The 17,772-nt window shown below is 35.1% G+C and overlaps 1 pseudogene across 1 annotated transcript; it reads right to left on the reverse strand.

The window, feature by feature from the left end:
• Positions 1-1,507: 1,507 nt before the first annotated feature.
• Positions 1,508-17,729, reverse strand: LOC128929695 (ubiquitin-like-conjugating enzyme ATG3; annotated as a pseudogene). The gene is made up of 9 exons (XR_013527767.1): positions 17,723-17,729; positions 17,102-17,179; positions 12,382-12,431; positions 10,239-10,320; positions 6,892-6,926; positions 6,493-6,649; positions 5,632-5,773; positions 3,435-3,503; positions 1,508-1,725 (listed from the first exon to the last, which is right to left on the reverse strand). The product of XR_013527767.1 is annotated as a ubiquitin-like-conjugating enzyme ATG3 (transcript).
• Positions 17,730-17,772: the final 43 nt, after the last annotated feature.

Raw genomic sequence — 17,772 nt, forward strand, 5'->3', positions numbered from 1 at the left:
ATCTAATAAAATATGTACATGAAGAAAGGAATTTTAAAAATCTAAATAAATGGAGAGATATATTCTATTTACAAATTTGAAGACTCAATGTTGTTAAGATGTAAATTCTCCCTTACTTCATCTACAGATTAAAGGCAATTACAATCAAAATGCCAGCAAGCTGATTCTAAAATTTATATAAAAAGGCAAAGAAACTAGAATAGCCAAAACAATTGTTGGAGGGCTCATACTATGCTATTTCAAGGTTTACTACAATAACCAAAGTGGGGTGAAGGCCAGGTATGGTGGCTCACACCTGTAAACCCAACACTTTGGGACACTGAGGCCGGCAGATTACTTGAGGCCAGGAGTTCAAAAACATCTCTACTAAAAATACAAAATTTACAAAATTTTGTAATACAAAAACTAGCCAAGCATGGTGGCACATGCCTGTAATCCCAGTTACTTGTGAGGCTGAGGCACGAGAATCACTTGAACCAGGGAGGTGGAGGTTGCAGTGCACTGAGATTACACCACTGCACTCCTGAGTGACAGAGCAAGATTCTGTCTCCAAAACAATAATAAAAAAAGAGATATAAGGAAAAGAATAGGCATACCAGTACAACACTACAGTAATAATTGTTTCAGGCAAGATTCATTGGTGATGCTAAAATTGCTAAAATTACTAGGTGAAACTTTAATGAGAAACTGGTATTTACATTACCTCAAAATGTATCTCCCAAAATTTACTAATTGCTGCTGTGGTGGTTTCTCCAGAAAGCAAAGATTAATTCTTTTTTCTTTTTCGTTTTTTTTTTAACTTTCATAATATATTTACTGAACCGAAGTTCAATGATGAGGAGAAAATAAAACAAAACTATAGATGAGATTAGCCATTCGACTTTGTGCAGACTACTGCAAGAACAAAAATGAGAGACATGTAGTGGTGTAAAGGGAATAAAGGGCCTGGGTTTTCCTCCTTGGCTTGCAGTATGTATTCCAGAGCAGAAGACTTGCCTTTATAAACTCCTATACCCAGATCTATAAACTGACATGACAGAACAAACTTATCCCTTTAAATTCTAGTATTCCACTGGCAATCACAATAGAAGAAATATTTCCAAATCCTTAATAAAAAATCATTTTGGTGCTATCAACTTCATCAGGAAACATGATAAGTAACAACACTTAGAGTATTTCCTGGCACACAGTAAGTGCTTCATAAATATTAACTATTAGCAGACAGGAAAAGGGAAAAGAAAACAATAGGAGCCAAGAAGAGAAAGAAGTGAAGACAGTCTAGCATGCATCATTTTCTAATCCTAGTTTTGACACTATTACACACTTAATACCTTCCTCATAAATGTGAACCAAAAACACTCTCTCATCATTCTGTATGAGACACGTCTTCGCTTAAAAGAATTGCTATTTAGGGGAAATCAAATCATAATCTTTCCATAAGAAGCAAGAAAAACTCTCTTTACATTGATTTTTATTAAACAAATAAGGCTGATAGTGGCACATATTTTTATTTAACGCATAAACATGTAAGTTCTTTATTAGAGAAACTGTATATATTGATGAGTATGGTTAATGGTCACATCTATGGGCTAATTTTTTTTTAATCAGAACCAATAATTAGGATACATTTGATGCTCTCTTCATTACATTGTGAAGTGTCTTGTGTAGTCATATTTTATTGCTCTAATGACAGCTTGTACAAATTTCAAAAAAATAAGAAGACACCTAAAAGTTTTTAGCTAAGGAAAATAAGATTTGTAAATAGCTCTATGTTTTAAGCCCATGTTATATGTGTCCATTTTATTAAGCCATTAATCTCTCAAAAGAAAGACAAAATCTTTAACAAAAAATTCAACTATGAAAATCTGTGTCTATTTAACATTAGGCTCTTTAAGACTACCTGACCACTCATTCTAATGTGTGAATTTGAAATTTCTTAATGAGCAGGTATTCATATAAGCACAATTACTTTGACATAAAAATAGAGACAAAGCTATCCATGTTTAAATGAGTATAAAATGTAGTCCTTTACTAAGGCTCCTTTCTTATTTATAAGTTTGCTAGAGTTATGTCAGAAAATGAGGCGGAATAAAGACTATGAAAGCACTTCAATGAGGAACTGGTATTTATATTACCTCAAAATATCTCTCCCAAAATTTACTAATTGCTGCTGTGGTGGTTTCTCCAGAAAGCAATTCTTTGTTCTTGTGGCTATAAACTTCCATAGACTTAATGACTCACTTCTAACAATGGAAAGGAATAAATATGAACTACACAGAGTAAAGAAACCTAGCAGATACTACCTTAACTAAGTACCACAGACTCAATAGTACTAAATGCAATGAGGAAGACATAACCTCTGTGATATGCTCCCCCAGCAATCATAACCTCAGGCTGTTTTTCTCACGGAAGCACTGAGAGAACTAATATGAAAACCCTTTATATTAAACGGATTCTAGGTTAATATATGCATTTGTCAAGGACTCTGCTCTACTGGACTGTCTTTAATAAAATTATGAAACGTCTTCTATGTTCATCCAGCATCCAGCATAGTGCCGCTTATACATAATTGGACTTCAGGAGTAAATGTGGTGTGGACTGGAAGTTTTTGGTTTGTTTTAACATCAAATCAGTCCAAAGTTCTTCTTATAGGGACACATTTTATTAGCAAAGCCTAGGTTATCTGTAGCTTCAAGACGGTGGTGACCCCTCAGTCTGAGTTTCCACATCTAATCTAACAGTAGCAGAAACCACCACCAAGTCAAGTATCAACCTAGCATCAAACGAATTCAAGCTCTCTGGCATCTATATCATTGATTTTGACTGCTTTTGATTAATCCATGCTATGAATACATGTACTTCAGGATCCAACAGTTTGCCTGGGCATTAACTTGAATTTATTACTTCTGTCAATCCAAGAAAACTGAGTGGAAAACTATAGTAAGATATAAGACAGGTGCTACTGTCTTGAGAAAATGAACGTGCTATATTTTAAGAATATCTAAAGTACTTCATGTAGTACATTACTCTTTAATTAACCTATTTATTTAAGTTGTATTATTTGCTTCAGAGATCTCAGATTGATACAACCTAATTTTACTTTTACCTGATAGGAAAGTACATTTCTTGTAACATGTTAAATTGGAAATATATGTAAGAAAAAGATACTCATGTTCTTATTCTAAATTAGTAGTTACCTCTGTAATAAGGCTGAGCTACTGCTCCACATGGGGACATATTCTAACCAAATAAGCAAAGCATAACTTTCACAATATAACACTTTCTAAAGAAATTAAAGATGTCTACTAGGGTTTTCAGATATGCGAAGTTAAAACAAGTTATAGGTACTATGTCATTAAGATTACACTAAATTTCTCAAAAAAAAAAAAATCCTAAGGGCCATTTTGCCACAATCAACACACAGTGAAGGATACATATGAACTCCAAGTTCTCCCCCTCCTTCTGCAACAGTCTCAATGATTTTCTTCATCACCTCAGCATGCCTAGAAAAAAATCGTTAATATAGACTGATTAGATCAAAATAGAAAAGACACGTTTTTCATTTGTAAAGAAAGCAACCTTGTTACTGTCAGTGAATTAATTTTAACATATAATAGTTATATTATAAACTATCTCCCCTACCACTCCCCAATAACTATAAAATATTTATTAAAATTGTTAAATTATAAAATACCTCCCCATCACATCTGAAACACAATTTATAGATTGTTATGCCATGCAAACAGGTTTACTGGGGAGGGGGCAATCTTAGAATGCTCGGGTAGTCCCAGCAAACACAATGGCATTAGTTAGTGTTCTGATAATTGGGACAGATAAGGAAGGCAGAAAACCAGAGAAAGGGAAATCATGCTAGGAGATAAAAGTGGAATGGCAGCTGTTTTCTCTATGAAACAAAAAGAAGCCATGCCATGCAAATTTTTTAATAAGCCACATGGTATCAGTTGAACAAAAAAGCAAAGAAGTACCTATAATCTTGTGATTTGGGCTGTTTATTTAGCTGAGAATAAGCCAAAACTGACAGGGTTTAAGAAAAGCTGATTGGTCAGAGTTAAGAGGTTGTATTTGTTTCTTTGTCCTATTGGGTATTCTAAAATTTATTGAATTCTATGTAAAAATATTATTTTCGCTTATAAGAAGAAAGGCATTTATTTATGTGAAGTTTTGTCCTATCTACATATCTTTTCATGGCTAACTGGTATCTCTCCAGTGCCATAGAAGAGAGTGACATCAAAATTAGTATCTAGGCACAGAAACCAAGAAAAAGACAATTTTTAAACGAAGTCTTTTCAACATAACCTGGCTTAAATAATGCTGCTTCAGTTTTTGACCATATCCTTCTTGACAGAGGCAGTCACTTAGAATATAAGAGTGAAAGTATCAGCCTAGAAGGCACAATCTGAGGTAGCCCATGGAGAGAACCAAAATATTCTTCAAGTTTTACTTTATAGGGACTCAGATTTTTTGAAATATTTATATCTCATTCTGTAATATAGTCATCTATTTTATTAAAATGTTTAACATACTTACCAGTTAAACTATTTTTCCAACTGAATGAAATTTACACCTCAGAAAGCGATATGCTTCAGTTTAACAAGCATCATCCCAAGATCTTAAACTATAAGAGTAATCAACAAAAAAACTCTCAAAACTGAAAACCTTTTCAATTAGATAATTAAGAACTAAAACTGACAACTCCTAAATTATTTTTCATACTTATCATGATTAACGTTTCAGACATGAAACTGAAAAAAAAAGAGCAAGGTCTTCCATGGGATTAAAGTTTGAGAGTAAAGGTGTCGCAGAACGTGAGGAGAAAATATTAAAGGTCGTTTTTAACTGGAGGGAAGAAAAAAAGAAATGTTTCACCTAACTGGTCAAGAGAATCTGAGTTTCACTGAAAAACAACATTACTAGTATGTTACCAGTATTTTCCAGTCAACTGTGAAAGTTACCTATTAGAAATAATCAACCTAAAGAAATGAGCATGTAATAACTTCTTGTTTTAAGAAAAATTCTGAACAAATCATGTATATAGGCTCAACTTCAGATATTTGGCTCTGTGAAAAGACATTGATACAAAGAAAATCCCAACTTATAAAATGCACTTGACTTGCTAAGGCTGAAGAGCTCTCAACTGAAGAACATACATACAAACATCTCCCTTCACTAATCAATAAGAGAAAGCAAATAGTTCACATAGAAAAAGCACAGGTTTAACTCTGGAGTCTACATTCACAGAAAGACATAGTCATAACACAGCAAACTATATCTAAATGATGACTATTTCTGAGTCAAAAACGGGATCTTTCAAACTGTTCTGAAGCTAACAAGTATAGTAAAATCACAAAGATCCATCCATTCTATAATTAAACACCCACAAAGAACAAAACATTCTGAATGTATTAATTTTAAAATAAATTGATGAGTTTTTTACCCCTTTCATTTTTATTTAAGCACAAGAAGATTTCTAAGGAGGACAAGAGATAATTCTGTTTGCTTATTAAGTAAAAATTTTTTCTGTTAGGGTTTCATGTTTACAAATTCTCAAGTAAGAAATCCATGAAATGAATAAACACACCAAAAAATATATTTGTCTCTACATACACAGACCTGCATGGGTGAACTGAACACATGGGAGGTGGTGGGAGATGAGGGTGATTTTCAATGGTCACTGTTTTCTTCACATGCTCTTGACTGATGTCTTCATACATGTAACTGTTAAAGGCTGCCGTTGTTGAAAGTATTAAAAATGCTTGGAAATTACTATCTTAGCCTAAATCTCAAGTTATATAATATATTTAGTTCTCCATCTCACATCACTTGCAATTTAGAATTCTAGACTATTTAGGATGATTTCTGGGAAATTTTACAATTTATTAATATCAAAGGAGGGAGAGAGAAGGAGTCACAGCCAAGCTCTGTGACAGCACATTTGTGGCTGTCTAAACATTTTATAAGTTTGCAACTCATCTCTTAGACTGATTTTGTTTTTTTTTGTTTCCCATGTATGGTCATAAGAATGACAGATTAAACAAGTTGATCTTATATCAATTATCCTTTAATTCAATTAAGTATCTGAGTTTTCTGTCTTAAGGGAAAAAATGCATCAATCCACTCTCTTCATATGTGGCAGGATCATTCTGTAAATGCCTATATATCCATCTGATGTAATCCAAAATAAAATTTAATAAAATATACCAAGTTAAATTTCCCTCACATTTTGAACTCATAAACTTAGAGGTCAAGAAATATGTAACAGATTATTTCTGTTTAAGTTTTAGCATTACTGTTGTTACACTGAATAATTCACAGTTCATTCAAAATAAGAATCAAGTTCAACATTAATCATAAAGCTGTAAAACAAATGATTTCTAAAATTCAAACACTGCAATAAATACCCATGAGGCTACTGAAGAATAAATTCAACAATGTAAAATATTGATGTTAAAATCTAATGCTCTTAATTTTTACCTCATCATAGCCAAATAACCATAATCGTGGAGTCTGGTTATATTTATCATAAGTGATGTAAAGGTCGTTAAGTTCTGGTTTGCAAAATAGCATCTTCGCTGCCAGCATCGGTTTCGGCTTTACAAGCTTCTACTATTTTCCTGGTATCTAGGGTAGCCTGGCAAATAATAAAAGGAAAATTTACAACCATTAAATCAGTCTGAATGTGACATTTTAGAAAACCTATCTTTTTCATTCTATATTTTGTTTTCTTACGAGTAAATGAACTTGGAACTCAAAGCTAAATTTTATATGCTATAAATGAACAAATTAGAATTTCCTTGAAAGATCAATATATTACTAAGAACATGAATTCCCAAGTTCATTCATTAAAAATTAAAGAAAACTCAATTTACTAACCTCATCTGTTTCCAACAATCCACTCTCTTCATATTTTGTTATAGAAAGCAACAAAAGATTAATCAAGTTCAAGAAAATTCCCTAAACCAATTTATGTATTAGTTCATAACATCATTCAAAAACTGGGGTTTTGCCTTTGTTTTTAACTGAAGATACCGAATAGATAGAAGTGAGCTAATTCTATACTTGCAAAGGCAAAAGCTCAGAGAAAGTCAGCATATTTAAGGCTTGACATAATAATATGGTAGAGTCCTCAGTGGCTCCACAGTGTAAGCAAGGCTACTCCTATAACTGCATAAACCTGTTCATTAAAGTCATCAGTGACCTCCTCTTTGCTGAATCCAGTGGTGAATTCCCAGTTTTCATCTTAACTGACCGGTCAGGAATATCTGGCATGATTTAGTCCCTTCTCCTTGGAACACTTTCTTTCCTCGGCTTTTAAAATATTTCCCTAGCTTTTCTCCCACATCACTAACTGCCGCTTCAATATCTTCTATGCTGGTTCCTCTTCATCGCCTCTACTTTAAAAAGAACCATAAAACCAAGGGCTGCAGTAACCACGGGCTGTTTCTGGACCGTGTCTCTCCCTATCCTCACTTATTTCTGTAACAATTTCATCCAGACTCAAGAACTTTAAACATTGATGACTTTTACAAATGTATTCCCTGCCTGCAGACTTGGATATTTAATTGTTTACGTCTCCACTGGATAACTAATTAACACTGCAAATATCACGTGTCTAAAACTGAGTTCCTGACTCCCTCTCCAAAGCCAATCACTCTTTCCATTTTTCCTCTTCTCAGTTAATGGTATCTTTCTAAAAGCTCAGGTCAAAAACCTTGGAGTCCCCCTTGACTACTCTGCCCCTCACCTACAACATCCAATCTAGCAGCAAATCTCTTTGGCTCAACTCTCAAAATATTCCACGATTTTACTGTTTCTCATCACTACCAATATTACAACCCCAGCCCAAGCCACAGTCATGTCTTGCCTAGATTATTGAAACAGCCTCCTGTTGTCCCTTTCCCCTTCAGCTATTCTCCCCACTGTACAGTGATTCTGTTGAAATGTTAAATCATGTTGCTCCTCTACTTGGGGGAATAAAAACCCCTTTAATGGCTTGTCTCACTGTGAGTTGTGTCAAGGCCTTATAGAATCTGGTCCCTGGTTACCTCTCTGACTCTACCCTTTCCTATTCTCCCTTCTCTCCTCTCTTGACTAAATACTGTAGGGTGTGTATTTTTCATAAGTCATACATGTTCCCACCTCAGGACCTTTGCACTCTTCCCTCACATACCTAAATAGTTCCATTCACTTCCTTCCAGGCTTTATTCAAATGGTGTGTACTTTCAATTGGGTTTTTCTTGACCAAATTATTTGAAAATTGCAACACTCATTCCGATCCAAGATTCTCTATCCCCTTTCCTCCTTTATTTTTCCCTTAACACTTACAACTATCTAATATGGTATATATTTTGCGTATTTATTTTTGTCTCCACTGATTAGAATATAAATTCCATGAGATCATATCTACTGCTTTATTTCCAACACCAAGGACAATACCTGATAAATACTGTACTGCCCAGTAAGAATTTGTTCAATAAATGAAAACTACCTTTATATTAGATACCATCAATACTACTGTTCAGCAAAATTACACATATAGCAATTTTTTTAACTTGATCTGGGGAAATATAATAAACATACTAAACGGATATCAGATATTTAAGGCAATCCCACAGCTTGTATTTTGAAAACAGTGCTTTACTCCAAGGGTTCTATACCATCCCACCATCCCAACTTAGTCAGCTGTGCTATTCAGATACAGATGAAATCCAGAAACAGTATTTGTGCAAGAAGGTGATGAGTTCAGTTTCTGACAACTTTGAGACATCCTGGTGCAAATGGAACTGAACAAATAAATCTGAAGTTGAGAATATCTGGGCTGGAGGATTCGATATGGAAGTCCCCAGCATACAGATGGTATGTGAGGTTGCTGTGATCAATTCTGGTTACAAGTAACTCATTCAGATTTCCTTAAGGAATAGCAGTTTGCCAGGAAAACGAGGACAAGAATCTCACTAAAATTGAAGAACCGATATAGCTAGGTTTCATGGGGAATCGAAAGTAATTTTGAAAACAAACAGAAATGTACTTTTGGTCCAGCAAGCATCACTTGTCATTATGGTGCTTCAGCTCTACTTGGCAGCATCTTCTACTTCTGAATGCTACAAAACATAATCCATCTCACCCAAAGTCTATGGATTTTTGGGATTCAGTTGCCTTACAGCCTTAATACCTGTCCTTTTTTCATATTCCTTTTCTTTTTCCAACTTCTTACACTTGTACTCTATTTACATATATAAATATATTTAAACTCTTGCAAAGTATTGGATGTAATTTATACACTGTCTTTCCTGTTGCACAAGTTTTCATGCCAGACTACAGAATGCCATTACAGAAGCTGCAAGAATAGACAAAAACCAGGAGTATCGAGAGTAAGGAGAAAAAGAGAAAGGAACCCCATGAAACAGTAACATTTTATAGCTGAGCAAAAGAGAAAGAATCACAGAAGATGACTAGAAGAAAGAGTGAGGAAGAAAACCCAATGTTATAGAAACCAAGGAAGATACAGGTAACAGAATCAAATAATGCAGAAAAGCTAAGTGTAATAAAGATAAACTGGATTTACCAAAGAGGTCACCCTGGTGATAGCAATTTTTTCACCTGCTTTTAAATATCTGAGGTTTCATATGCATTGAAAAAGATTATCATGCTCATAAAATATAAAGCTGAATAATCAAGTGCTCACAGACCCATACTGCTCTGTTATAGCGGGTGTCTATCTCTTGTAACAACGATTCACTGATGCAGTTATTCTCAACTGACACCTCTGGAATAGGTCTTTTCAGAATCTTGGAAACTGAGAGGATTCTGTGTAGTTCAAAAGGCTCCATTAAAACTCACTATCTTCAGGTTTTAATAGAAAGATGCTATCAAAGAGGAAAAAGAAAATACAAAATGCATAAGCAAACTTCATTCTGCTCTGAAATAATTAGGTTAGGAATTATTATCTTGCAGCTCTACCCAATGTTAAACATTTATCACTCATAGTTATTCCAATAAAAATGATGTTGTTCAAGAGTATGTTCTGAGTAAAACAGAAGAGTCCAAGATCAAGATAGGTTTTATGCTAATGAAATGTATAAACTAAATATATATAAAATACACCCTAGGCTGCTGAATGCTAAATTTACATATCAATGAAGAATTTTTAATCCACATAAATTACAAATATTCTAAAATCAATATTCCAGTGGAATTGAAGCAAATCAGGAGAGGAATACCTTCCATATCAGCAGCTTCTCCTTCATCTTCCTCTTCTTCCTCTTCACACAGTGCTGAGCAATCTTGAAGCTTTATAGTGTCCTTCGACACTATAAATTAGTGTCAAAAATATTAATTATATTTAAAATCACTTAAATATATTCATGAATTCAAACACTGAGCACCCGTGTGCTAGCATAGTGGTAACCACTGTGAAAATGAGAAGGACAAGGCAGTTCTTATCCACAGGAAACTCAAACTCCAGTGGAAATAATGAATTCACATTCCAATCATTAAAAGTAATGTGCTAAGTGCTGTGACTGGAACTAACAAAGGTTATTATGGGAGCAGTAAGAGTCATCTAAGCTAACTATTTAAAAGTAATTTCCAGTTGCACTTCTAATGAAACAGTATTTTTAGTTAATCAATTCGTTAGTATTAGAAAAATAGTTCAGAATTATATTAACCTGTGAACTTAAATTTAAGGGGAAAAGTGTACATATTTATAAATCAAATATATTATAAGCTAAAATGTAAATCAAGCACTATGATGTTCTAATTTGTTAACAATAGCCTAGCCGAATTAGGCAGGTTATCAGACTTTAAAGTTCTTAAATGCACAAGATTTCCGTTCAATTTCTAAACTATATTAGCTCTAGAGTGAAAAAAACAGTACTACCAACGATAGGGCTAACATATGGCTATCGTTTTCAAAAAATTAATATTCTGAAAATTAGGGGTGGTTTTAATTACTACTAGAAACTTGTCATATGTTTAAAACTTAAATCATTCTTACACCCAAAATTGAAATCACAAGACTGTCTGAGTGTTTGAGCAATTATTAGATGAGCTAATATCTAACAAATTAACCATTAAGAAAACATTTAAAACTGGTGATATTTATACTTGATAAAGTAAAATACAATAGAAATTGCCAACCAAAATTAATACTTGTATTTGGATGGCAATAATTCTAAGCACTGTTATAAAAATTATTATTATTATTATTATTTTTAGACAGAGTCTCATTCCATCACCCAGGCTGGAGTGCAGTGACATGATCTCAGCTCACTGCAACCTCAGACTACCAGTTCAAGCAATTCTCCTGCCTCAGCCCCCTGAGTAGCTGGGATTACAGGTGCACGCTACCACACCGGGCTAATTTTTGTATTTTTAGTAGAGACAGTTTCACCATGTTGGTCAGGCTGGTTTCGAACTCCTGACCTCATGATCCCCCTGCCTTGGCCTCCCAAAGTGCTGGAAATTACAGGCATGAGCCACCATGCCCGGCTGATAAAAATTATTAAAGGAATTACCACAAGCCTGTCCGAGAAAAACCCTACTATCTATGCTACTCTGCCATTTATCATTCCCAATGTCTGAAGCATATATAGTAATGGCCAGGGTAAACAAGATCTTTGAAACAGCAGAGCAATTTGTGTGATTTTTCCTTAAATCATTCAAATACTTCAAAAAGTCAAATTTCAAAATGATGAACTCTCAGGCCAAAGAACTGAATCTAAAAGGATAAAATTATACATGAAAAAAAACCTTTTAGTTTCTATCACTTTCTGTTATGCCCCAGTTACAAATCCTGAAAAATCCAAATAACAAAACACAGTAGCAAATGTGTCATAAGACTAGGAACACAATTATTTCATCCAAATAGTATCCTCTAAGTGACTTGACTGTTAAAAAAATAATTAAGACAAGGATGAAAAGATTTTACATGATTTTTCATATCATTGCAAACAACTACAGGTGTATAAAAACAGGAAGACAACTGCAATTGATCGCTCTGAGAAATGAAAAGCTAATGGAATACCTACAACAGCCTAAAATGACTCAAAATTCCCATGCAGAAAAACTACCCAATTATATGTTTTACCCCCATAAGTCATGCAGTAAAACTTGACTAAGCCTCTATTCATTCAAAATGTCATAAATTTGAATGATGCAAGCTAAAGTTTGCTTTCAAATTTTCAAAAACAAATAAAACCCGAATTACCAGTAGTTGAAGAAAATACAGAGAATGATTAAATTGCTTATGGGACTATTTAAGCTACAAAATTTAAATGTTAATATATCATTAGCATCTACCAGTGAGCAAGCAGATAATCCCCCCACCAAAATTCTCCACTAATATAATTAATTAACCAGTACCTTGTTTTCCAGTGTGATCTCTTTAACTGCTTCGGTTATTCCTGTAATACCTATGTAAAATTCTGCAGAAAAAGAATAACTAAAATTAAACTGCAAACACCCTATTTACTTATTAAAGCAATATAAAAATGCTGAAAATTTTCACAATTTCTCTGAAATAAATAGGCAAATAATAGTATCTTTACAAATTAACTCTAATAAAATGTCACAATGACACCTCCTCAAAATTTGAAAAATATATTAACTTAATATTTTACCATGAATTATCCTGTCATTCTCCACTCACTATTCCTTATTTACTTTCCTGGTTTGAATCTCTATCACAACACTTTGTAAGAAAGAGAACAGTTTGGCCAGGTCTGGTGGATCATGCCTGTAATCCCAACACTTTGGGAGGCCAAGGTGGGCGGATCATCTTAGGTCAAGAGTTCGAGACAAGCCTAGACAACATGGTGAAACTCTGTCTCTACTAAAAATACGAAAGTTAGCCAGGCATGGTGGTGTGCACCTGCAGCCTCAGTCACTTGGGAGGCTCAGGCAGGAGAATCGCTTGAACCCGGGAGGTGGAGGTTGCAGTTAGCGAGATCATACCATTGTACTCCAACCTGGGCAGAAGAGCAAAACTCTGTCTCAAAAAAAAAAAAAAAAAAAAAAACAGAACAGTTTAAGAAACTATAGGATGCATATGTACATTTTAATTAAGCTTGCATCAAAATTTTCTCAAAAAGCTATTGGTTATCTTAATATAGGTTGATTATCCCTTATCTAAAATGCTTGGGACCAGAATTATTTTTGATTTTTTTTAGATTTTGGAATATTTGCAAAAATATGTACCAGTCAAGTACCCCTAATATAAAAATTCAAAATGCTCATTAGAGCATTTTATTTGAGCATCATACCATTGCTCAAAATGTTTGGGACTTGGGAACATTTCACTGGACTTTTGGATTAGGAATACTCAATCCGTTTATCATACGCCTCAGAAATGTAGGATACCCAAAGGTCGTAATATTACATCACATTTATACGGGGCTTTCTGCTAAGTGTTTCCTCATCTTATGTAATCATTACAAGCACTATCTATGACGATGTTACAGTAATAATGTCTTCCTTTGAAGAAATGAAGTCACTGGAGAGATGACTTGCTTGAGAGTTATACCCAGTTAAATGATGGAACTGTGATTAAAATTCACACAAGCTAACTTTTGGTTCAATTCTCTTGCACTCCACTGGGCAAATACCTCAAAACTTACTTGTCTCAAAGAAAGTATTAAGCAGGTGGCAGCAGCACCAGTCAGCTAGATAACATTTCTGCTGCAAAGTACCTGGTAATGTTAACAAAATGGTTTAGCAAGGATAAGAAAGACAGTAAGATGGTAATATCTAACGTCACCAAAGGAAAACCCAAGTACAGAATATGCTTAGCTCCTTCGTTAATCTTCTAAAATTTTGAGATGTCTCTTCAACGTGCCTAAACAAAAGCATAAATAGCTCACTTTCACAAGTAAAAGAGGTCAAAATCCATAGGTCTAGCACAAAGCTTTTACTTCATACTATTTCTAGAAATTACTATATAATAGGGATAATTATTTCATAACAGTAAAACCCAAATTTCAACATATTGAATTGACACTACAAAATGATTGACTCCTGGGCATAAAAATAAAGAAAATCAACCTCTTTAACTTGTCAAAATATAATAATGTAGCAGAATGCCATTAAAACACTTCTAAAAGGAGGATACAGTTGACAAAGAAAAAGCAAGTTCGAACGACTCTAATGACGGCGATACTCTCAAGGGTGATGATGATTAATTTTATATTAACTTGGCTAGGTTGTGGCACCCAGATGTTTGGGTTGTGACACACCAGTCCAGATGTTGCTGTGAAGGTATTTTTTAGATGTGATGAACATTTAAATAGTAGACTGGATAAAGCAGATAACCCTCCACAACATAGGGAGCTATCATCCAATTAGTCAAAGGCCTTATAAGAAAAAGACTGAGGTCCTCCAGAAGAACGAATTTAGCCTCCAGAATGCCTTGGGACTAAAGCTGCAATATCAACACTCCCTGAATCTCCGGTGTGCAAGTATGCCCTGCAGAATTCAGACATGCAAGCCCACATAATCACATGAGCCAATTCCTTTAAAAAAATCTATCTACCTATATCTGTACTTATATCTATGCAATAGTCCTCACTTATCTGTGGGGGATACATTCCAAAACCCCCAGAGGATGTCTGAAACCACAGATATTAAACCTTACCTATGCTGTACATGATTGTCGACCTGATAACTGAGTTGGCTATTAAGTGACTAATAGCTAGGAAGCATGTACAGCATGAATATACCACACAATGGGATGACTCATGTCTTGGGCAGAACAGAGGAGGATGGCAGGAGATTTTATCATGCTACTCTCAACAGTAGGGGCACAAATTAAAACTGATGAATTATTTATTTCTGGAATTTTGCATTTACTATTTTTGGACCATGGTTGATTACAAGTAACTAAAACCACAGAAAGCAAAGCCAAGGGTAAAAAGGGACTACTCTGTACACATCCTATGGGTTCTGTTTCTCTGAACAACCATGACTAATACATGATCTAATAGGAGAAAAGCCCAGGAATAGCAAGGATAAAGCAAGGGAAATGGGTGAATAAGGAACTAGTACCTGGCCTCATAAGTCATTAACTTGACATCAGAAACAATGCACATCAATGGTTCCAGTCAGTCAACAGAGAATTTACTATTCATGTGTTGCCGACGTCTTCCAGGCATGGAAAACCAAAGCAGAATAGTTAAAAGACTTTGAAAAGACTAGGTGGAAAAAAAAAAAAAAAAAAAGGCTAACAGCACTACTCAGTAGGGGGAAAAGAAGAGTAATTTTTGAAATTATTTTTAAAGGTTTTTTGATCTGTTATTTCCTCTAGGCTTTGATATAACACTCAACTCACTACTAAGCCAATAAATTTCAGATCAAGGAGCCAAAGTCCTGAATCTTTGCCTGTTATCTCCATAAGGAAAGAGATGGCAGCATCCTTTATTTGGAGTAGAGGAGAAACTGACCTAAGAAGGAACTTTTACCTGGGCAGATACTTAGCCCTCTGTCTACTGCAGTGAGTCTCAACTAACAGCAGCAATCGTTTCCTCATCCAGCATTTAGCAACATCTGGAGGCATTTTTGGCTATTAAAACTGGGCTATGCTGCTGGTATCTAGTGGATAGAGGCCAGAGACACTGCTAAGCACTCTGCAATGCGCAGGAAATAATTATCCATTCCAAAAAGCAGTGTCAAGCTTGAGAAACCCCGTTCTATTACTACTACTAAGGATATACCTCCTAATCTCTAGGACTCAAAGGGAGAAAAACTTGTTTTTAGTATCACGGACTTAAACTCAGAGCACATTTTCTTCATCAAAACTAAGTCATAAATGGTAGTTAGCTTCAGCAGCACATGATAATATGCATTTACACAGTTACATAAATACAGTGGCAAAACAGTATTTCAGGACTTGGAATTTAAAAAGTATATTCAGGGTTCCAAATACCTTATGGAAGCATACACTTATAAGAGCCTTGTATTCAACTTGTTTAACAAATATTGACCAAACAACTTCTACGTCATGCACTGTGATAGATACTGAGAATTCAACAGCGAATCTCTACTTCATGGAGCTTACAGTACTGAAAATTTCTTTTAGTTATCATTTAACAAATTATTATTAAATATTTAATAGATATCAGTTCTCTGGGTAAAATAAATATGAATACAGTATAGTTACTGTCATAGAGGAGCTCATGATCCAGCAATGGAATGACAATGACATGCAAGCAAGAGACTGTAAAGCCAAGTAGTAGCACATTCCACATTTGTGATGTACTTTCTTTTTCCCCTTTCTTTATTTAGAAAGAAAATAGTATGATTTCCAAACTGCAATGGAAGTAGCAAGTGTTATAGGAGTTTGGCATAATCTGGTTGGGGGCGGTGGCTCGCACCTATAATCCCAGCACTTTGGGAAGGCAAGAAGGGCAGATCACGAGATTAAGAGATCGAGACCATCCTGGCCAACATGGTGAAACCCAGGTCTCTACTAAAAACACAAAACTTAGCTGGGAGTAGTGGAGTGCGCCTGTAGTCCCAGCTACTCGGAAGGCTGAGGCAAGAGAATCACTTGAACCCGGGAGGCGGAGGCTGCAGTGAGCCAAAATCACACCACTGCACTCCAGCCTGGCGACAGAGTGCGACTCTATCACAAAAAAGAAAAAAGAAATTCGGCATACTCTAAACGCTTTTTTTTTTTTTTTTTTTTTTTCCGAGACGCAGTTTTGCTCTTGTTACCCAGGCTGGAGTGCAATGGTGCGATCTCGGCTCACCGCAACCTCCGCCTCCTGGGTTCAGGCAATTCTCCTGCCTCAGCCTCCCGAGTAGCTGGGATTACAGGCACGCGCCACCATGCACAGCTAATTTTTTGTATTTTTAGTAGAGACGGGGTTTCACCATGTTGACCAGGATGGTCTCGATCTCTCGTGATCCACCGGCCTCGGCCTCCCTCTAACAGCTTCTTTTTATAAATTTGTCCTCCTGCTTTTTTCATCTAAGTCTACGGGGACAAAACTATACCTTATGTAGCCTCTTTTTAAAATCAAGGCTATTATAAAAGTTTGTGAAAAAGTTTAATTTAAACTAAATATATGTCATTCTATTCTCCTCTTACCTGTGTTGTGTTATGTATCTACCCATCCACCCTCACCATCATCTTCTTCAATGATAGCTTCCAATTCATCTGAATATTCTTTATAGCAGTGTGAGAATGCGCTAATACACAATCACATTGGTGGTTAGATTCCAATATATGCATTTTTCAGGGAGGCACGAACATTCAGATCATAGCATATCCTTTATTCCAACTTGCTCATCTTTTCCCCTATTCACTCGCCCTTTATATGAGACCAAGTTTATTTTAGTCCTGCTACTATCTGTTTGTGTAACTTTAGGCAAACTTGTCAACCCTCTGGGCCTGTTTTCACACTTATAAAATGTAAATGGTTTTGGAATCTGAGTTTATAAATAAACTTTGACCCTAATACACACTAGTTCATTGACCTGAACAAATCATGCATTTTTTCTAAGCCTCAATGCCTTCATTTAAAAATGAAAACAATGATATTTAACTCATTTGGTTGATGTGAGGAAAATATATACATAAAGTGCATAGCAGAGTGTTTGTGCATCATACTTAATACAGGAGCTATTATTCTTCCTGTTCCTGGGCTTGATATCTTGGAACCCCTTTTTATTTCTTCTTTCCCATATTTAGGTAATGGCCAAATCTTACCGGTCATTCCTTGGTAGTGTCTTGATAGTAACTTTCCCACTTACTACAAG

The sequence above is a fragment of the Callithrix jacchus genome, chromosome 15 (assembly GCF_049354715.1).
Source record: "Callithrix jacchus isolate 240 chromosome 15, calJac240_pri, whole genome shotgun sequence".
NCBI lineage: Eukaryota > Metazoa > Chordata > Mammalia > Primates > Cebidae > Callithrix > Callithrix jacchus.